The sequence below is a fragment of the Schistocerca gregaria genome, chromosome 4 (assembly GCF_023897955.1).
Source record: "Schistocerca gregaria isolate iqSchGreg1 chromosome 4, iqSchGreg1.2, whole genome shotgun sequence".
Classification (NCBI taxonomy): Eukaryota; Metazoa; Arthropoda; class Insecta; order Orthoptera; family Acrididae; genus Schistocerca; species Schistocerca gregaria.
This window is the reverse complement of record NC_064923.1, coordinates 285238832-285260815: the sequence shown is the minus strand read 5'-3', so window position 1 is coordinate 285260815 and position 21984 is coordinate 285238832. Positions and strand designations below refer to the sequence as shown.

Genomic DNA, 21984 nt, shown 5'->3' with positions numbered 1-21984 from the left:
GTGGACTGTTGATTTCCTCCTTTTTTCCATGTAATATTGTATTCTTTGACTTGATCTACAGTAGGGTTCAACAGGAAATAACAAGTGACTTTAGTATAATTGTATAATAGATTTACCCTCTACATTTAAATTAAAATGTTCTCTTAACATTTCAGTAGGAACGTTTGTTTTTTTGTTTAGAAGTTAAAACATTAGGTATAATTATTTCGTAAATAGCTCGAAATCATAAGCTGGAGCCCATTGTATCTCGATTATAACCATGAACTTCCAGTCATTTCTACTTCTATAGCACAAGCTTCAAGATGCTAATCACTGAATAATAGGAGGCTGCATTTTGTATTACTTCGTAATATAAATGGAAACTCCGGCTTTCACTTCCCAGATTAGTTCGTGCCCCCTAGATAAAAAATTCTAACGTAATTGTCTTCCGCAACTTGAGCAAAGCGAAACGAAACGAGAACTGCACAATCGCGCTTGATAAACAAACGAGTCGCAGCCATATTGCTACACAACGCTGCTAACCACAGACACGAATCACATGTGATCCACCAGATTACCTGGGATTTCCATGTGAGCAGCGATCAGCGACCTCTCGCTGCGATTTGCCCACACAATGTGCGATCTGCGAAGCGGTCGGTGGGACATAGGATGGATCGCTGCGAACTGTCCCTCGTGTGTGAGGCACTTAACAAAAATAAAGGGCAAGGTGGCACTGTGTTTAGCACACTGCATTCGCATCCAGGAAGACAACGGTTAAAATCCGCATCGGGCAATCCAGGTGTAAGTTTTCCGTCATTTTCACTAAATCGCTCCAGGCAAATGCCGACATGATTACTCTGAAAGAGCGCGGCAGGTTTCCGTCCCCAAACTTGTAACAATGCGAGCTTGTGCTTCTCTAATGGCGTCGAGGTCGACAGGACGTTAAATCCTAACCTTCCTTCTTTCTATGACAAGATTATTGTTCTCCCACACTTAATATATGATAGCATTAAATTTCCTTTAATCTGATATGAAATAATAAAACAGAAGAATTAGATTCGTGTCTTTTCTCGAATTTCGGTCTTCTAAACAAATGTGACTTGCATGTGACTGCGTGCAGAACAGTAAGAATGTAGTTGCTTCCAGATGATTAGCCACTTCTCTGTAGGCTTTCTACTCAACACGAATTGTGAGCACCCTCTGTATTCGGTGGTGAGAACGAGAAACAAGATATTTGTTACGCAGCTCCTACGCCTATACTGTCATTTATTACAGTTTTCACCATCTACTGATACTATTTAGGCTCCTAAGGTGTCAACGTTCCCTAGAAGATGGCCCATTTGAAGTCATGATTTGGGCGCTTATGAACTTGCCGTTTTGCTTAGCAAAGCCCCAGCATAGGAAAATATCGATATGAGATCGATTCAGAAGCTTGTCTTAATTTTATTGCATGTTTACTAAAGAAACTTTTCATCAGACTTCAGGAAACTGAATGGGCCACTTTCCATTACCATAAATCCTGACCAGGGACCTCGGCATTAGTGGCCAACAGCACTGTAGTTCACATGACTGATGGATGCATTATGTTATAGTAGCTGTGGAATACTAAAGACCAGTACCTCCTGTATCGCTAGGACATATATTTTTACTTTTAGCATTCGTTATAATAAAATTTTATGCGCCTAAATAACCTTTAACTGCTGCATTACAGGCTTTTAATTCGAAAATTGCTCTCAAATGCTATTTTTGTGGGTTAGTTATCACAAATGTGCTCTGGTTGGACCCATACTACAGGTTCAACGTAGTGGCCTGTAGATCCTAAGTGCCCTGCTGCCCTGTATACTACAGTGTGGCCCGAAAGTCTGTTAACATTTGAAAATTCAGGGGATCACAGAGTAATTTAGGTACAAAGGTAAAAATTGACACGTGTGCTTGAAGTGGTATGAAATTTTATTAAAATCAAAAATTGTACAAAATGATCAGCAGTTGGCGCTTCAAATGATACAAAACAATAATTTTTATCTGAGACCGGCCGGCTGGAGTGGCCGTGCGGTTCTAGGCGCTACAATCTGGAACCGAGCGACCGCTAGGGTGGCAGGTTCGAATCCTGCCTCGGGCATGGATGTGTGTGATGTCCTTAGGTTAGTTAGGTTTAATTAGTTCTAAGTTCTAGGCGACTGATGACCTCAGAAGTTGAGTCGAATAGTGCTGAGAGCCATATCAGAGACTATCCTTTATATGAAGTATTCAACATCTCGGCCGTCATTCAATACCTGTATGTGACGGACAACGTCGTGAACACCACTGTACACCTTATCAATAGATATGGTGAGAAACTGCCTTTGGCTGACCGCGGTAGACTCGCGGCTTCAGGCAATCTCACAAGCAATAATTACTTGGTAGGCAATCTTAATGTGGTGGCTGGGTCACGTATTATTTCTTTGGCTGACCGCGGTAGACTCGCGGCTTCAGGCAATCTCACAAGCAATAATTACTTGGTAGGCAATCTTAATGTGGTGGCTGGGTCACGTATTATTTCTAAGTCGGCATCCAGCCACGCTTATTTGTCCCTTTCTTAACAGCATCTTTACAGGTATTTTCTCCATGATTTCGTTTAGTTATCCCGCTTTGTCTCGCTGGGGTTTTATTACGTGCTTTTCTGAACCTCACCTTCCTGGTGTTGCTTTACGTTTCCTGTGGTGCGATCAAACGTAGTTCTCCAGTTTATTGATCTCGTTCCATAGATTATGAAAATCTTCGGTATAACATTAATGCAAGGGCGCTGATGTTTAGCGCCCTCCACTATAAACCACATTGAAGCCTGCAGACCAGGGAGACCAAGCATGGCGGACGTGGTGGATAAGCATGCGGTCCTCACCAAGCAATGTACGGGAAGAGATCTTTCACATGTGTAACAATACAAGGTGGAGCGCCATCCTGGATAGGTTGTACCTTTCAGCGAGCGTTTACCAGCCAGGCTAGGGGTGGTCTGAATCTCATACAGCTCATTTTATACACGATTCTCGTTAGGCGTCACTGACAAGTTGCTGTCCAGCGCCATCTGTTGACCAGTTTTTGCTCTTTATTTTGGTTTCAATAAGAATCCATGTCATTCAGACACTTGTGTCAATTTTTACCTCTCATGTCAATTTTTACCCCTCTAGTACATTTTTCTGTACATTAGTGCATTTTCAAACGTTAACGAACTTTAGGGTCACCCTGCATGTTAAGAACAGAATTGGACTCAGTACACTACCCTGAGGAACACCACTGTTTCTTGTCCAACAACTGTTTCGTGTGTGTGTTGTGCCCCTCCCACTGCGCAGTGCGCTGCATGCTGTGCTTTTCCATGCAGACATGCCAGCTCTCCTGATTTAAGCAGGAGACTCCCGATTTTTCCTTCTTTCTCCCGATCCCCCGACCGTGAAGACCTATATCCTGATTTTCAGAGCAGTTTCATCCTTACTATTTGAAAATCCTGCGCCTTCGATGTATTGGTGGATGACAAGGTATGGCTGCTACGTATCTATGTTAACTTGGTAGATTGGTGCGGTGGCTGTCGGGAGCGGCAGCAGGCGTAGCTCGCGCTTCGTATCTACAAGGAAGTAAGGAACTTATCGTTGGCAGCGTTCGGAGACAAATGAATATCTTTCAACTAGTGCCAATTTCCTGCACTTCTGGTAGCATCAGTGCAACCGTTAAGTTATTGTGGGCAAGAAGTAGTCGACAGTCGTTCCAAGCGAAGTGATTATCGTTGTTCTTTCCAGAAGGAAGTGTTGCCAAGTTGGGGGATTTCCTCCTAAATTTAGGGGGAATTAAGCTGCCTGGGGAAAATTGAAGGGATAAATGTTTCAGGGGGGAAAAATATTTAGGGTTACTACCCTCCCATCCCCCTCCCCCCTCCATTCGATAATTTCATTGTTGACTCTCTTTTACGCCCCACCCCCGCTCGCTTACACGATAGTGTGACAAATTATTTAGGGGAATTTGAAGTGCGATACAGGGGGAAACTGTGCACCAGGGTTGACATCATGGCTACATGACTATTGTCTTGAACCTAGGACCATTGTGTTCTCGGTTCTGCTGCGTGATTTGTGTACTGTGTAGTAGTTGTTGGCTGCATATCATGGAGGTGTTGATTATTTTTTGTGCAGGATGGTAAAGAAATACGATGCAGTGTTCAGAAACGTGTATAAGGAAGAGTCTCCATGTTTAAGTGAATCGAGGAAGGGAAAAGTTTACGCATTTTGTAGTGTATGTAGATGTGACTTTTCAGTGGCTCATGGCGGGAAATGCGGCATTCTGAAACATGTGCAAACTAAAAAACACAAGGAGTGTCTATTGTGTAGAACGGAACCAGAAACTTCTCGTGTAAACCCCAAAATGTAGATTCTGTGATGAATGCCGAGGCTTTATTTACCTCATTTATTGCAGAGCGTAACTTGACTATAAACTGTACCGACCACGATGGGCCTTTGTTACGCAAAATGTTTCCCGATTCTGAAATTGCGAAACAATATGAGTGAGTGTGCCAGGTATAGGTGCTGAATCATTGCAACTTTGTCTGGGATGTGTTGTAATTCACAATAGTACAGCGCTAAAATTCTCCTGATTTTCCACTTTTGAAAGTTGGCATGCCTGTCCATGAAGTGTTGCTCCGGTTGCTGCATTTCCCGTTGTTTGCAGTTGCGGACCGTGCGGCTCTTGCTGTGGCCCCTGCTGTGGACCTTGCTGCGCACCCTGCTGCGTGCCTTGCTGCCCAGTCGTGTGCTGCATGCCGTGCTGCGTGCCGTGCTGCGCACCTTGCTGCGGCCCCTGCTGTGGACCCTGCTGCGGCCCCTGCTGCTGATCTGTGTCAGTTTATATTTCATATTGTACTGTATACACTGAACCCACAGTTTCCTCCTGCGGCGGGATGATTCACCAGTGTGTAGCTCGTGGAATAACACTCGGTACCACACTTACTGCCAGACTAAAACAGCAAGCATCGAGATGAGGAGTAGCAAACGAAATGAAACTTCACAGGTTGAGAGGGTTTGTAATGTTATCGCAGCGTTTACAAAATTTGCAAAGAACTTGGCAATATGATGCCACTTACCAGTATGATGTTACAACCGCTCTGGCCTGGCTGCATGCACTGATTTGGTTGCAAAGTCTGTCACAGAACTGTTCTATCCACTCCAGAGGCAAGCTGTGTCACAACTATAGTAACTGGTCCTCGGTGTACTAGATACCGGCAATGGAACAGAGCAGACGTCCAAGCTGATCTCACACCTGTTCCGTTGGGGATGCGTACGTGTGGATCTTGCTGGCCATGTAAATACCTCATCACGCGGACGATTCATAGACATACCTCCCATGTGTTGAAAAATGGCACTAGGATACTGTCACGTGAGAGAACACTCGGGGAAGTAGGTTTCCCATGAGTTCGCTCAGTCACTTCCAGCTGCGACGCCGGCCGGAGTGGCCGTGTGGTTCTAGGCGCTACAGTCTGGAGCCGAGCGACCGCTAAGGTCGCAGGTTCGAATCCTGCCTCGGGCATGGATGTGTGTGATGTCCTTAGGTTAGTTAGGTTTAATTAGTTCTAAGTTATAGGCGACTGATGACCTCAGAAGTTAAGTCGCATAGTGCTCAGAGCCATTTGAACCATTTGAACCAGCAGTGATTTGTAGTCATACCCGATGGGTCCCCACACCATTGTATTGTATTGTATGTTAACTGGGGACCTAAGAACGACGGAGAGGCTCCGTCCCCACCGCAGCCACAAAGGTCCACAACCACACGACGACTACCGCAGTCCACTTCACCCCTACGCCGCCCCACACCGAACCCAGGTTATTGTGGTGACCGGCCCCCGGTGGACCCCCAAAGGAACGTCTCACCAGACGAGGGTAGCCCATATGTTTGCGTGGTAGAGTGAAGGTGGTGTACGCTTACGTGGAGAACTTCTTTCCGCAGCAATCCCCAACATAGTATAACTGAGGCGGAAAAGGGGAACAAGCCCGCATTCGCCGAGGCAGATGGAAAACCTCCTAAAAACCATCCACAGACTGGCCGGTTCACCGGACCTCGACACAAATCCGCCGGGCGGATTCGTGCCGCGGACCAGGCGCTCCTTCCCGCCCGGAAGCCCACACCATAGTTCCAGGAGAAACACCGCTGTGACTCTTTAAAACGTAGTATGACTGCGACCTCTCCACAGGTCACCACCTTATTAGATGAAAATGGTCACCTGGGGCAGTGCAGAACGTGATTATCTCTTAAGACAGTACGAAGGTATTTATCAGCAGTAAATGCTTTCCAGTCACGGCACCACTCCATACGATCGTTTGTGTTGTGTTAACCGCCTAAGTTTGGGACGGTAATTTCCTAACCCAGCTGCTATTAGTCCACGACCAGTGGTGTGGAATGACATAACATTCCAAAGCGTCAATTATTTGTCGGATAGCAGGTGCAGATGTGCTTGGTGCACAATACGGCGACCCTCTGTACCACTCTCTAGCGACACTTGGTTCACCCATCCCTGCACCACAGTACTGTCTATATCGATTGGTTGCTGGGCCTGTTGCTTCTGAACTGGCAGAAATTGGAAGAATTCGAGCATCTAATGCTTTATGCCTGAACACTGCCACTAATAATAATAATAATAATAATAATAATAATAATAATAATGCGTTGTAATATTGTATTGTGTGTTAATTAGTTCGTTCATCTGTTGCAAAGAGAATAATGAAGCAACTTCTGGTAAATTACCGGTCATTGCACGAAGTACGTAGTACGTGTAGTGGGTGCGACCATGTGAGATTTTCATACGAGGGTTGGAACTTTAATAGTGGCAACTATTTATCTACACATCATAGATAAGATGCGTGTTTCAAAGTTTTAGCGACCTTCAAAGTAGTGACCAGCATCGTACAGGGTGTTTCAAAAATGACCGGTATACTTGAAACGGCAATACAAACTAAACGAGCAGCGATAGAAATACACCGTTTGTTGCAATATGCTTTGGACAACAGTACATTTTCAGGCAGTCAAACTTTCGAAATTACAGTAGTTACCATTGTCAACAACAAATGGCGCTGCGGTCTGGGAAACTCTATAGTACGATATTTTCCACATATCCACCATGTGTAGCAATAATATGGCTTAGTCTCTGAATGAAATTACCCGAAACCTTTGACAACGTGTCTGGCGGAATGGCTTCACATGCAGATGAGATGTACTGCTTCAGCTGTTCAATTGTTTCTGGATTCTGGCGGTACACCTGGTCTTTCAAGTGTCCCCACAGAAAGAAGTCACAGGGGTTCACGTCTGGCGAATAGGGAGGCCAATCCACGCCGCCTCCTGTATGTTTCGGATAGCCCAAAGCAATCACACGATCATCGAAATATTCATTCAGGAAATTAAAGACGTCGGCCGTGCGATGTGGCCGGGCACCATCTTGCATAAACCACGAGGTGTTCGCAATGTCGTCTAAGGCAGTTTGTACCGCCACAAATTCACGAAGAATGTCCAGATAGCGTGATGCAGTAATCGTTTCGGATCTGAAAAATTGGCCAATGATTCCTTTGGAAGAAATGGTGGCCCAGACCAGGGACGATGGGACTGCAACATGGGGTTTATCGGTTCCCCATGTGCGCCAGTTCTGTTTATTGACGAAGCCTCCCAGGTAAAAATAAGCTTCGTCAGTAAACCAAATGCTGCACACATGCATATCGCCGCCATCAATCCTGTGCACTATATCGTTAGCGAATGCCTCTCGTGCAGCAATGGTAGCGGCGCTGAGGGGTTGCCGCGTTTGAATTTTGTATGGATAGAGGTGTAAACTCTGGCGCATGAGACGATACGTGGACGTTGGCGTCGTTTGGACCGCAGCTGCAACACGGCGAACGGAAACCCGAGGCCGCTGTTGGATCACCTGCTGCACTAGCTGCGCGTTGCCCTCTGTGGTTGCCGTACGCTGTCGCCCTACCTTTCCAGCACGTTCATCCGTCACGTTCCCAGTCCGTTGAAATTTTTCAAACAGATCCTTTATTGTATCGCTTTTCGGTCCTTTGGTTACATTAAACCTCCGTTGAAAACTTCGCCTTCTTGCAACAACGCTGTGTTCTAGGCGGTGGAATTCCACACCAGAAAAATCCTCTGTTCTAAGGAATAAACCATGTTGTCCACAGCACACTTGCACGTTGTGAACAGCACACGCTTACAGCAGAAAGACGACGTACAGAATGGCGCACCCAAAGACTGTGTTGTCTTCTATGTCTTTCACATCACTTGCAGCGCCATCTGTTGTTGAAAATTGTAACTACTATAATTTCGGAAGTTTGTCCGCCTGAAAATGTACTGTTGTCCCAAGCATATTGCAACAAACGGTGTATTTCTATCGCTGCTCGTTTAGTTTTTATTGCCGTTTCAAATATACCGGTCATTTTTGAAACACCATGTATATAATCCTTTGCCAGCGATGTGGAAGTCGTAGGGTACTCTTAGAAGTGCCAGTTGTGTTGACAGTTCGTGCGGCGCGGTCTATTGCCCGACGAATTTGTAGCAGTTCTGAAGCGAATGCCGTGAAGTGTTTCCTTCAGTTTAGAAATCAAGTTGAACTCACGAGGGGCTTAAGTGAGGTCAGTGCACTTAGCAGTCCATCAGTCAAACAAATCAGTAACAGCTTGCACTGTACGTGCTTGAGAAATGTACTGCAATACGATGGTCAGGTCCTGCAGAGAGTCATCACTTCTGTCTCTATGCTGTTCTTTTTTGGAACACAATCTGCGACCAGCTTAGAGACAGAAGCAGGACTTGACCATCATTTTGTAGGACAATGCTCAAGCACGTACAGCGCAAGCTGTTTCTGATTTGTTTGACTGATGGGGCTGTACCACCTATTGCACTCCCCTGACTTAAGCCCTCGTGTGAGTTCAACTCTATTTCTAAACTGAAGGAAACACTTCAAGGCATTTGCTTCAGAACTGCTACATATTCGTCGGGCAATAGACTGCGTCGCTCGCTGTTAACAGAATTGGCACTGCTAAGAGTATCTTACGACTACACATCAGTGGCAGCGGGTTTTGCACAAAGCTGGTGACTACTTTGAAGGTCAGTAAAACTTTGAAACAGGTATCTATTTTGTAAGAGCTGTAAATAAATAATTGCCACTATTAAAGTTCCAGCCCTCGTACATTCGTTTCACAAGCTGTAAACCTTCACCACATGGTCACGCGTTGATGCTAGTATTTTAAAAAAGTGATTGATAATCAGCATTACAGTCTTACTAAACAGTGACTTTAGTTTTGTCACCGAAACTCGAACCCTTTTGTTTTTACCGCTCAGAAAATTATATTTTACCTCTCATGGCAACAGTTACCCCTGGTTGGGAACCACTGATCTAGAGCTGATACAACGGAAAGTCAATGACTTGAGTCCAAGCTAGGTATTAATATAGAAACCAGGATCTTGTTCGCCGAGAGGTGCATCTAATACTAGAGCCTATCCTACAGACATTCACGAGCTGCTGGATTTAGTATACTGTTAAAGGGGAACACAGTGACGAAATTCTTTTATTGTATTTAACAGCCTCGAGTCACAAATATTTTCATATGCCAGTCTTTGTTTCTTTGCAAGTCATCACATGATTTCAGTACGTTACATAGTATTAACAACTGTTCTTGGCCCGGTAACTGACGGGAATAGCCGTTTGGATTGAGATCGAGTGATTTCGGTCTACGACAGCCTTCTCGGCGTAGCCAACATAATAAACGTTAACTAGTTGAAGTCGCTGTTCTCAGCGAGTCTACATAACGTAACAATCATTCGTTTGAAACAGTGAGGTTGTGTCCCTCTGTACATGATCATAATCGTAGGACGACATTACCATTGGAACAATATGGCTATAGTAGCGTCAGTGTACTCGCAAACTGTACTGAAAGCAAATGTTGGTACAGTCTGGAAGTAATGGTCTGAAGTCCCATGCCGAAACAGCTACTCCTGGTTCTTATGAGTGAACAATTACTAATTCTTCAGATGAACATGTCTGCGCTTCGATTATCGAAACAGTTCATTTTGCCAAAATATGAGCATAACACCTGGTTTTTCAGTGATGCCAATCCACTCAACATATCTCGTAGTTGATATCCGGTAAGCGCGCTGACGAACCTGCAACTAAAATCCGACACGATCATCACCCATGATGCAAATAGTAGCGTACATATCTCGTGGTTGAGCGTGTCTGTTAAGACAGTATCAAAGAATCTTCAATTTGTTAATGGGAGCAAGTGGGGGTAAAATTATTAGAGGGTGTTCAAAAGGATGTAGGTGACAATAGTATTCTGCAGATGAAGAGGCTTACGTAGGATAGATTAGTGTGGAAAGCTGCTTGAAACTAGTCTTCGGTTTGAACAACACAACAGTAATCGAGCAGTTGTGAATGATGACTGTTCTCACAAGCAAAATTTTTGCTACTATTCCCTTGGAACATCAATTGACAGTTTTCTTCAGAATGTTGGACGATATCGACACAAATGTGATTCGCCACTAACAAAACCACAGTTGATCAGTAACTTTGCCGTGTATTAAAGTAACCCAGTTGTTTGGAAGTCATGATGACTCATTAAAACATTAATCTAATTGCAATTGAAAAAACAGACCTTGATTTCAGTTGCTACTTAATGGATCCGGAAGCAGCTAAATAAAAAACCTATTTGTAGATGGCGAACTACCAAATAAATATAAGGAGCCAAGCCATCCACTCACTCATTGAGGTCTCCGAAACGCTTCTTGAGGGACATAGTGGTGTGTGTATATCCTTGTGGGACAGCAATATCAGCACATAACAAGGTTTGAAGGCGCCATCATTTTGGCTCGCCATTCGACCAGGTGGTCGAATCGTTAAGTATCCAGATTTGTAAGGCGTTCAGATGTCAGTGGCCAGAAGACGGACTGATGGGAACGTGAGGGCAGGTATACTCGTGTAAGTTCCGTCGACCGTCTCACCACCACCGTCCTATTAGATCACAACCAAGGGTCCGTCAGAGCAACATTGCATTTCGGAATTGTTGACCAGTGACCATTAGTTATGCTGAACACTTAGAATAGTTTGTAAATAACATTGCTAGCATTGGACTGTTTTCTTGTAATTACCATTGTTAGTTGACGATGACTGAGAAGTGGAGATTTATTATTGTAGAAATAATAATAAGCGTATAAAAGTCGACAGTCTGTCATTTTGAAGTGTGAAGCAGTATATGCATGAATTAATTTTGGTTCAAGAATAATATTCTTCCTCCATCTCTAACATTTCCTTTATATCCTGGGAAATTTATAGAAACACATCTAGGCCACTATAGCACTTGTTACAAAAATCTGAACTGTAATTACCAATATTCCCTGAAAAAGTGAAAAAAATAAAACTATTATTTTCGTTAATAGTACACACAGTTTCTATAAGGTTGGAAATCTACCTAGCGAGGTGACGCAGTGGCTGGACTCGCATTCGGTGGGACGACGGTTCACACCCGCGTCCGGCCATCCGGATTTAGGTTTCCCGTGATTTTTCCTAAGTCGCTCCTGAGAAATGCCGGGATGGGTGCTATGAAAGGGCACTGCCGATTTAATTCCCCTTCCTTGACACACAATCCGAGCTTGTGGCCCGTCTTTAGACCCAATCTTCCTTCCTTTACAGACGAATAGACAAACTGGTAGGAGCCGACGTTGGGGAACATTTCGTAAAAATGTTGGAGCACGTGAGGCAATACTGACTAAGACTTCTTAGAAGATAGGTTAAGGGAAGGCAAACCGACGTTTCTAGCATTTGTAGACTTAGAGAAAGCTTCTGACTATGTTGACTGGAATATTCTCTTTTAAATTCTGAAGGTGGCAGGGGTCAAATTCAGGGAACGAAAGGCTATTTACAATTTGTACAGAAACCAAATGGCAGTTATAAGAGTCGAGGGGCATGAAAGGGAAGCAGTGGTTGGGGAGTAAGACAGTTGTAGCGTATCTCCGATGTTATTTAATCTGTATATTGAGCAAGCAGTGAAGGTAAGAAAAGAAAAATTTGGAATGGAGAGATGTATCAAAGCAGTTTCTGGACTAATGACCACAACTACTTCCATCCTTCCTTTGAGGAAATCTTAGCTGAAAAAAAATCATCCGAAGAAAGATTTTCTACGAAGAGTTACGAAAGACAAGGAATTGATTTTTGTAGTAGATGGGTAGTAATTCAGACGCCGGATTGTACCTCTTCGCTTAATTTTTTCCTTCCTGTTCCTCTTAGTCGGTTTACGGCTGTTGTTGATTTACGAACTACCAGAAATAATTGGAATTTTTTATCAGCGGTTGTCCTGCCCTCCAGATCAGTATTCTAATAATTTATCTATACACCGACTAATATGAAATCATGATACAGTGCCGTAACTGCTACTGATGATGATTACTTCATATGAAATTTTCGGGAAAAGTGTGCTGAATGCGAAAACTGCCTTTGTTGCACACAGTTCTGGTAATAGAGAAATTCAGTGGTAGAGCTGACATCTCCAGGCACTTCATTGCTAGCTATCATGTAAACCATGTCATATGGATCATAAGTTGCTCTAGCAGTTAGCTGAAACTGCTGCTTAGAACAAAATAAAAAAAAAAACGTAATACAGCAAGGGAGGTACGTCAGGTCACTATCAAAAAATGTTATATTTGTAGTGGCACTATTTGGTTGCTTGCCGTCGGATCACAACACAGTACCTTAATTTTGTTGGTTAAGATGAGTTTGCGTTTTTTTCGTAAAAAGTCAGTATGAAGTAATGAGTGGGCCTGGACTGGCAGGAAGTTGGGGTATCATGGGGAGGTAGCAGTTGGGGTGGTGCTAAAAAAAGGTGTCTGTGAGGGCGGATGGATAGAGGAGTAATTCGGGAGAGTAAAGGGGGATGCCATTTCGGACCAACGTTTAGGATCTGAGTGGAGAGGAGTTGAAAAGAAGGGAGCCCTGACCGGCGGAGGTGGGATTTGTGCTTTTACATCTGGTAAGATGGGTATACGTAAGGACAGATTTCATGGTCGAGCAAGGGAATGCGTTCGAGGATCTGTAGGGTGTGATAAAAGGAGGGATGAGCAGGAATCCACGCATGTTCATAGCAGGCGTTTGCGTTTACACGGACCAAATTTTACAGAAATGTGTGACCGAAATTGTTGTGTGACCGAAATTGTTGCGTCAACGTTGCTGCAATGTGGCTGCGAATCACGATATTTTGTGGTATGGCCCGACGATATTTCTTATGCAGCAGAGTAGTTGCCGAGGTGTTGTTGGTGTCACCAAGGGTGGTGGAGTATATTTAGTATGGCCTGGTGATATCTATCTTATTGTTGTCTGTAAATGCTTGCCTCTCTCGTCTTGTCACCTATTTCTCTCCTTGGTAGCGCTGTTGTACGAAGTAACGTAGTCTGAACGGTGAAACAATTGAAAAGTGCACTCGATTTGTGAGTCTAGAAGAACATTGAAATGGGCAATTAAATTTTATCCCTACAACTATGGCCAGAGGTATCGAACATAGAAATTAATGTCTGCAAAGACAGAAATCTGAGAAAGGACTTCTCGAAACTACGCTCGCCGTAGAACCTGCAGTAGTAAGTGGGCGTGAAATAGAGCCGAAGGTTTTTACGGAAATATTTCATTTTGAAGCTACGTCTATGAAAATCTGTATTTGGCTTCTTTGTTGGAAATGAAAAATACTTGTTCGTTTAATTTGGAAAGTCAACCTCTAAGGGGTGAAATTTACGAACTACCAGAAATAATTGGAATTTTTTATCAGCGGTTGTCCTGCCCTCCAGATCAGTATTCTAATAATTTATCTATACACCGACTAATATGAAATCATGATACAGTGCCGTAACTGCTACTGATGATGATTACTTCATATGAAATTTTCGGGAAAAGTGTGCTGAATGCGAAAACTGCCTTTGTTGCACACAGTTCTGGTAATAGAGAAATTCAGTGGTAGAGCTGACATCTCCAGGCACTTCATTGCTAGCTATCATGTAAACCATGTCATATGGATCATAAGTTGCTCTAGCAGTTAGCTGAAACTGCTGCTTAGAACAAAATAAAAAAAAAAAACGTAATACAGCAAGGGAGGTACGTCAGGTCACTATCAAAAAATGTTATATTTGTAGTGGCACTATTTGGTTGCTTGCCGTCGGATCACAACACAGTACCTTAATTTTGTTGGTTAAGATGAGTTTGCGTTTTTTTCGTAAAAAGTCAGTATGAAGTAATGAGTGGGCCTGGACTGGCAGGAAGTTGGGGTATCATGGGGAGGTAGCAGTTGGGGTGGTGCTAAAAAAAGGTGTCTGTGAGGGCGGATGGATAGAGGAGTAATTCGGGAGAGTAAAGGGGGATGCCATTTCGGACCAACGTTTAGGATCTGAGTGGAGAGGAGTTGAAAAGAAGGGAGCCCTGACCGGCGGAGGTGGGATTTGTGCTTTTACATCTGGTAAGATGGGTATACGTAAGGACAGATTTCATGGTCGAGCAAGGGAATGCGTTCGAGGATCTGTAGGGTGTGATAAAAGGAGGGATGAGCAGGAATCCACGCATGTTCATAGCAGGCGTTTGCGTTTACACGGACCAAATTTTACAGAAATGTGTGACCGAAATTGTTGTGTGACCGAAATTGTTGCGTCAACGTTGCTGCAATGTGGCTGCGAATCACGATATTTTGTGGTATGGCCCGACGATATTTCTTATGCAGCAGAGTAGTTGCCGAGGTGTTGTTGGTGTCACCAAGGGTGGTGGAGTATATTTAGTATGGCCTGGTGATATCTATCTTATTGTTGTCTGTAAATGCTTGCCTCTCTCGTCTTGTCACCTATTTCTCTCCTTGGTAGCGCTGTTGTACGAAGTAACGTAGTCTGAACGGTGAAACAATTGAAAAGTGCACTCGATTTGTGAGTCTAGAAGAACATTGAAATGGGCAATTAAATTTTATCCCTACAACTATGGCCAGAGGTATCGAACATAGAAATTAATGTCTGCAAAGACAGAAATCTGAGAAAGGACTTCTCGAAACTACGCTCGCCGTAGAACCTGCAGTAGTAAGTGGGCGTGAAATAGAGCCGAAGGTTTTTACGGAAATATTTCATTTTGAAGCTACGTCTATGAAAATCTGTATTTGGCTTCTTTGTTGGAAATGAAAAATACTTGTTCGTTTAATTTGGAAAGTCAACCTCTAAGGGGTGAAATTGCGCCAGACTGCAGATTGATTCACTGATTCATCCTCCAGCCTCAATCACTAAGGATAGAATCTTTTCACGTGTATCTTACACAGTAGGCATCATTTAAGAAGGAAATTTTCGAAATTTTACCCCTAAGGGGTTGAATTATGAGATGGATTTTTTTGGAAATATCTCGCTATTAAAGGAATTTTTTAGAACTACGAAAACTCAGACACAAATAAAAACATACGTGTTTCGGAACTTTTGGAAATTGAACTACTAAGAAAATAAGACTGTGGGTTAGAATATTTAAAACTACATTTATGGAAATTTGTATTTGACTTCACTGTTAAAAAAAACCCTAAGCGAGTGAAATAGGGGACGAAAATTAAGAAACTATTTCTTTATATTAAAACAATTTAAAGGTGAGCCTATAAAAACTGTTATTTTACTTCTGAGTTAGATACAAAAAAATATTTGTATGGGAATATTTCCACAAAAACGCAAAAGGCATGATTAACAAAATATCGGATTCCAGCTACCAGAATCGCATCAAAACCTTGGACTCCAGCTACCAGAATCACTTTATGATCAGAAGCGAGTTCGGAAAAGACCATGCTTCTATGGGCTTAATGAGCGTGAATTTTAAAAGGTGTTGAAATTTGTGAACGTTCGGTTAAAGAAAAATTTTAAAAATCTGTGCGGCAGTCTACGCGAGCGAAGCAGCGAGCGCTAAGCTAGTAATAATAATGTAAAGCTTCTAACACTAAGATTTTGTTTATGAATAATCGCGTAACATGTTTCTTATGGAAAGCACGGTGTTTTTTTTTCGTAACAGCTTAGCAATAGCAAACCACATATTGCTAGGAATGTTTATTTAATAATTAAAACAAATATTAATTTCCATTAATTGTGCCTACACATGAAACAACTAAAAAGAAATTTACTTAATTTTGACAGATCACTCGGGTTAGAATCTGTAAAATTCGGAAGAAATTTTTATTCAACCGACAGTCATGATTCCGCTGTATTGCCGATTTCGGTTCTCAAGCAACAAATAGCAGCTCAGATGATAGCCATGCAGATATATCAAATTAATACACGTTCAAATAAATGCGTCGCCGATCCAATACTGTCTTCATTCTGTAAAAGAACCAAAGCATGGTAGACTTCGCTGTGGCGACACGGTTTGCTTTACAAGTAGGAAGACTTCTGGCTGGTATTGTCAGTAGTTTGCCACGGTGTGACGCCACACAGTTCATAGAATGTTCGCAAGTAGGTGTCGCTACAGACAGTTCACTGATCCTTTCTTCTCACGGCATTACAACCCTGTGGGTTTTAGCCTCATCAAGTTTTCTCCAGCGCTGTTCTCCGCCATCCTCGGACGCTGAAGGATTTTATATCTTCTTCCACATCATGTATCCACCGTTTTCGTGACCTTCCTCTGTCTTCTTCCGTTTGGCCACCATTCAAAAATCTTTAGTTCTAACATCCATCCTGAGGATATGCCTAAGCCAGGATATTCTACTTATCATTCTTACGAAGTGAGCTTCTTGTATGAGGCGGTCCAGCTCAGTATTCGTTCTAGATCTCCAGAAACCACTATCCTGAACTGCCTCATAGCACTCTACGTTCAAATATCCTGAGCCGTTGCTCATCAACACTCGTTAGCGCCCATATTTCGCATCCGTAGGTTACAACTGGCCTGATAATGACCTTTGCACCTTCAGCTGCCTATTTAATAACGTAGAGGCCAACAATTTCTTAAACATGTGGAAGCATCTATTGCCACTTATGATGCGCAGTTTTCAGTTGATAAGGAAATTATGCTGTTAATATGTTCAAAATTGAAACCTTCTACTGTTAGTCTATCAGAGTTATCATTTTCTTTCCTGGGGAAATTCAAGTACTTAGTCTTTGTTTCATTTTTAGAAAGGCCTCTAGGTCCTGTAGCTTCTTTCAGCTCACATATTGACCTCTCTAGTGATAACCTTCTTTCTACTAAAAATTGCTACATCAACAGCAAATGCGCATTTGAGTCGACTTTGTGCCTATGTAACCCGATATCTGAAGCTTCTGCACGGCTGCTTCGAGTCAGATTGAAAAGCATCGTAGAGAGAGCATCCCCTTGTCTGACCCCTTTACTACTGCTAAACCAATTGCTCAGTTCTCCGTCTTCGCACTGCAGCCTTGGAACCAGCCAATGTTGCTTGAATAAGCGAGACATACTTCGATAGTATACCAAGCAGCAGCAAATAATTTAGCATTTGTGCTCCATCGAGACTATCACACCAGTAAATTGCTTTGCTGCGTGCTACTGTTTTTATCCAACCGAGTATCATGATTTCAGCTCTCATAACCGTCAAATCACGCACTGTCCGTGCTACTGTAACCCGAAACATGTGCGTTTTAAGGGTTGAACATTTTCCTTGAAATTGGCACCGCCGAGATGTCGTAGTTTATCATAGCTATGGATCCCGTTGCAACTAAAATAGCACTCAGAAAAGATAAGTCGTTAGGCCACGTCATATTCCTTTCCAAACATCTTCACTATTCCAGCCATAGACGGTGTTACCAAACGTGTTCTTCGATTGGTTTCCTCCAACCGAACAAGAGAGCGATACAAAAATTGTACTTGGGACGGTAGTAAGGATCCAACCGGAGCCAAAAGCTGAGAGCAGTCTTGCGCTATCAGCTCACTTTGAGAATAACTGACACTAATTGTATCTGGAGGGCCGCTTGAATTTCCACACGCAAAGGCGTGGTTGGCTAATTTCAGTGCTAATTAACTTTTTTCTTAAGTTACTTCTCAGTACAGTCTACCCCACAACACCTTTAGCTTTCCATATTGTTTCTGATCATCCCGTATATACATATGAATTCGGCTGTCGAGAGACATGAGTGTATACACAAATACAAACATAGCGTGCCGACACCCTCGCTTTCAATGTTCGTCAACCACCTAAGATTTTAAAAAGCCCGTCAATTATATAACATGCAGCCCCCCTTACTTTTAATGTCCGTCAGCCAACTAGGATTTTAGTAACTTTTGTCACCAATATAATATGCGTCAGTCAAGTAAGACTTTAATAATATTAATAACAATAAAACTTTTAAAAGTTTTTAATATAAAAGTTCACCAGTTTAGTACAATGTATAACAAAAGTACAATTCAAAGAAGTATATTCCAAGTAAACTATCTGTCCAGTAAGTTGAGGGTAGCCAATTTTTTACACAGTATAAAATAGTGTGCTCATTATCAGCATTTATTTAGCACTACTGTAGTCAACACAGATCTGTGGCTGTGTAAGTGTGGAGATTTTGAGAAATGCTGTTTTTTTCAGGCGTTTTTGCCAGTGTTTAAGTCGGTCCTTAACGAAGAACAAGGCCCCACTGCTTCTGGCAGGCTGCTTGAATTTGCCCGCGCGGCGATCTGATTGGCAAACTTAAGTGCTACCGGTAATTAAATCGGAAACGGGGCAACGTTTCGAATTTTTTTCTTGACAATTATTTCTCAGCACAGTCTACCCTGCAACACCCTTCCATCTACATCTGTCATACTCCACAAACCACCTAATGGTGTGTGACGGAGGGTACTTCTCGTACCACTGATCCCTCCAGCCCTGTTCCACTCACGAATAGCGTGGGAAGAATGATTGTCGGTAAGTCTCAGTGTTGGATCAAATTTATTTATCCGTGACGCACAACGCCTCTCTTGTAGCGTCTGGCAATGGCGTTGAGAATCTCAGTAACGGATCTCGTGTCGACTAAACGATCCCATGGGAGAAACGTGCCGCTCTTCGTTCAATCTTCTCTATCGCTTCTATCAGTCCTACCTGGTAGGAATCTCAGGTGAAGAATACTCAAGAATCGGTCGAACAATCATCTCATAAACCACTTCCTTCGTGGGTGTGTTACATCCTTAATATTCTTCCTGTTGGATCTGAGTCTTCCATCTGCTTTTCCCACTATTTTTTTTACGTGGTCACTCCACTTAAGGTTGCTCTGGATAGTTACTACTAGATATTATACGACATATAACCGTTTCAAGCGGTTTGTCATCAATAGCGTAGCTGTACAGTAGTCGAATTAAATCGAGTAATGATGAGGGAATTAGATTAGGAAATGACACTTAAAGTAGTAAATGAGTTTTGCTACTTGGGGAACAAAATAACTGATGATGGTCGAAGTAGAGAGGATATACAATGTAGACTGGCAATGGCAGGGAAAGCGTTTCTGAAGAAGAGAAATTTGTTAACATCTAGTATAGATTTAAGTGTCAGGAAGTCATTTCTGAAAGTATTTGTATGCAGTGTAGCCATGTATGTAAGTGAAGCATGGATGATAAATAGTTTAGACAAGAAGAGAATAGAAGCTTTCGAAATGTGGTACTACAGAAGAATGCTGACGATTAGATGGGTAGATCACATAACTAATGAGGAGGTATTGAATAGAATTGGGAAGAAGAGGAGTTTGTGGCACAACTTGACTAGAAGAAGGGATCGGTTGGTAGGACATGTTCTGAGGCATCAAGGGATCACAAATTTAGTATTGGAGGGCAGCGTGGAGGGTAAAAATCGGAGAGGGAGACCAAGAGATGACTACACGAAGCAGAGTCAGAAGGATCTGGGAGATGAAGAAGCTTGCACAGGATAGAGTAACATGGAGAGCTGCATCAAACCAGTCTCAGGACTGAAGACCACAACAACAACATCAATGTCAACTGCCAGAGCCTACACCATTCATCAGTTCCCTGGAGGTCATTCTGCAGATCGTTACTATCTCCTCGCGTTGCTACGTTGTTACAGAAAACCACGTAATCTGCGAACAGACTTAAAGAGCATCCGATGCTTTGTACTAGTTCATCTATATGTATTGTAAACAGTAACGGTCCTGACATACTTCCAATTAGCTTAACAGCCTTCGATTTTGGTTCGTTATGTTGAGTTCTATCTGCAAGGAAGTCTTGAATCTAATCCCAAATCTGCTCCGATACTGGATACTCTATTTTTTCATTAAATGACAGTGCGGGACGGTGTCAACTGCCTTCCTGAAATGGAGTACGGCATCAACCTAATCGCAGTTGCCTCTCCCGCTGTGGATTTTCATTCTCCAAAAACGTCATTGTTGAGCATTAAACATGTTCCATAATTCTACAACAGACTGACGTCAACGATATAGGTCTATAATTGTGCTGGGCGCTGACGACCGCGCTGTTTAGCGCCCGTAAACGTCAAACACACACACTATAATTGTGCACTTCTGCCTTACGGCACTTCTTAAAAACGGGAATGACCTGCGTTTTCCTCCAGTCGCTGGGTACCCTTCATTGCCTACGTGCTTCCAGACTGTTTCTGACCACCCTGTATGTATACTTACATGTATGTATAATTACGTAAGCTTGGTTTTTCGAGGTGACAAGTATTCTGTCGCTACCGAGGTTACCGACGTAGTTATATCCTGCAGTCAATGCGTACCTGCGTGCATCGTGACTCATCAGGCGGCTAATTCCATACTTCGAGCGTCTAGTATTGCTGTTCATGCGCTCATGCTGATCTCTGTGCTCTGTGACACGAGGTGACCAGAAGTATGTGTGTGGATGGTAGCTTTCGTGTGCCACAACGAGGGTACAGCTTCGAATGCTATGGTGGTCTAATGGTTGGTGCTGTCAAGCACTGAATCGGCGAGTGAATTGTTGTTGTCTGTTACAATCCATAATAGTAAACGGCGACGCCTGTCCCCTCCTGTTCTAACACGTTTAGTGCTAGGTATTGTTATTTAATTTTGGTACTGAATTGATGATACCAAAATCTGAGGTTTACGCTGAGTCTTTCACCAACAGAAGCAGGGAAGCAAAATACACATCTGCTTCGGTAACACGGTAATTGTTCCAGACACTGAATTCAGAATTATACCTACTCATTGCTCTGTACAAGCCCTCCAAGTGCACAAAGAGAACACAGAAAACTGCCTCTTTATGATCTTTAGATAGATATGTGTTTTCAATTTCGTATTACTCATACATTTCTACACAAGCTCAGTTACATATCTTCTAACAGATCCACCTTGGCTCTTAAGAGTTCTAGAAGTGGAGTCATTGAATAAAGGGCATTTACAGTGTGTATAATTTGGCATCTAAAATACCATCTGGTTTACTCTCACCTTAGAATTCTACAGGTTTCTAAGCGTTATGAAAAGCTACATGTATCAGTTTTAAATCTTCTAGCTTTTGAAGTATAACGCTCTTCTCATTTGTTTCAGGTGAACTCAACAACCCAATTTCTGAAGAAATCAAGAAATGCAGGGAAAAATGACTGGGGCTCTGCAACGGAAGCTGTCATCACTTACATCCAAACCATCTGAGCGTAACCACGGCACACACTAGGAACTGTACTAACACCATATAACCTACTTAATTTACAAAAGACTGTCCATTTTCAATAACATGCTGAAACTCAGTATTCTAAGCAAATAAAAATCTTGAAATGTAGTTGCTCCATGTGTTAATTATTTCATAAATCTTTGTTTTCAAGTTGTCAAGATAATTCAACAAACAAATCACACATGATGGTTTCTGTACGAAGGAGACATCATTTCACAAACAGTATTGAAACCAACAGTGACAGTTTAGTTTGCGCAAATGTGAGGGCAACGTGAACAGTCTCTTAAAAAGCATCTCTGAATAGTGGAGATGGTGCTGCTACCAGACAAAATAATTGTAATGTTGGTTAGTGTCTTATGTTCTCACATTCACCGAAAGATGTGCCAAGTTAATTGCTTTGTGAGGCGGTGCTGATGTCAAACGTG

At 42.7% G+C, this 21984-nt stretch overlaps 1 long non-coding RNA gene across 1 annotated transcript in view; it reads left to right on the top strand.

The window, feature by feature from the left end:
- Nucleotides 1-21667, top strand: part of LOC126266723 (uncharacterized) — a 29820-nt gene extending 8153 nt beyond the window's left edge. The window contains exons 2-3 of the long non-coding RNA XR_007548910.1: nt 4666-4833; nt 21439-21667. This is a non-coding gene — a long non-coding RNA (uncharacterized LOC126266723). The remainder of the gene's footprint in view (nt 1-4665; nt 4834-21438) is intronic.
- The last annotated feature ends 317 nt before the right edge of the window (nt 21668-21984 follow it).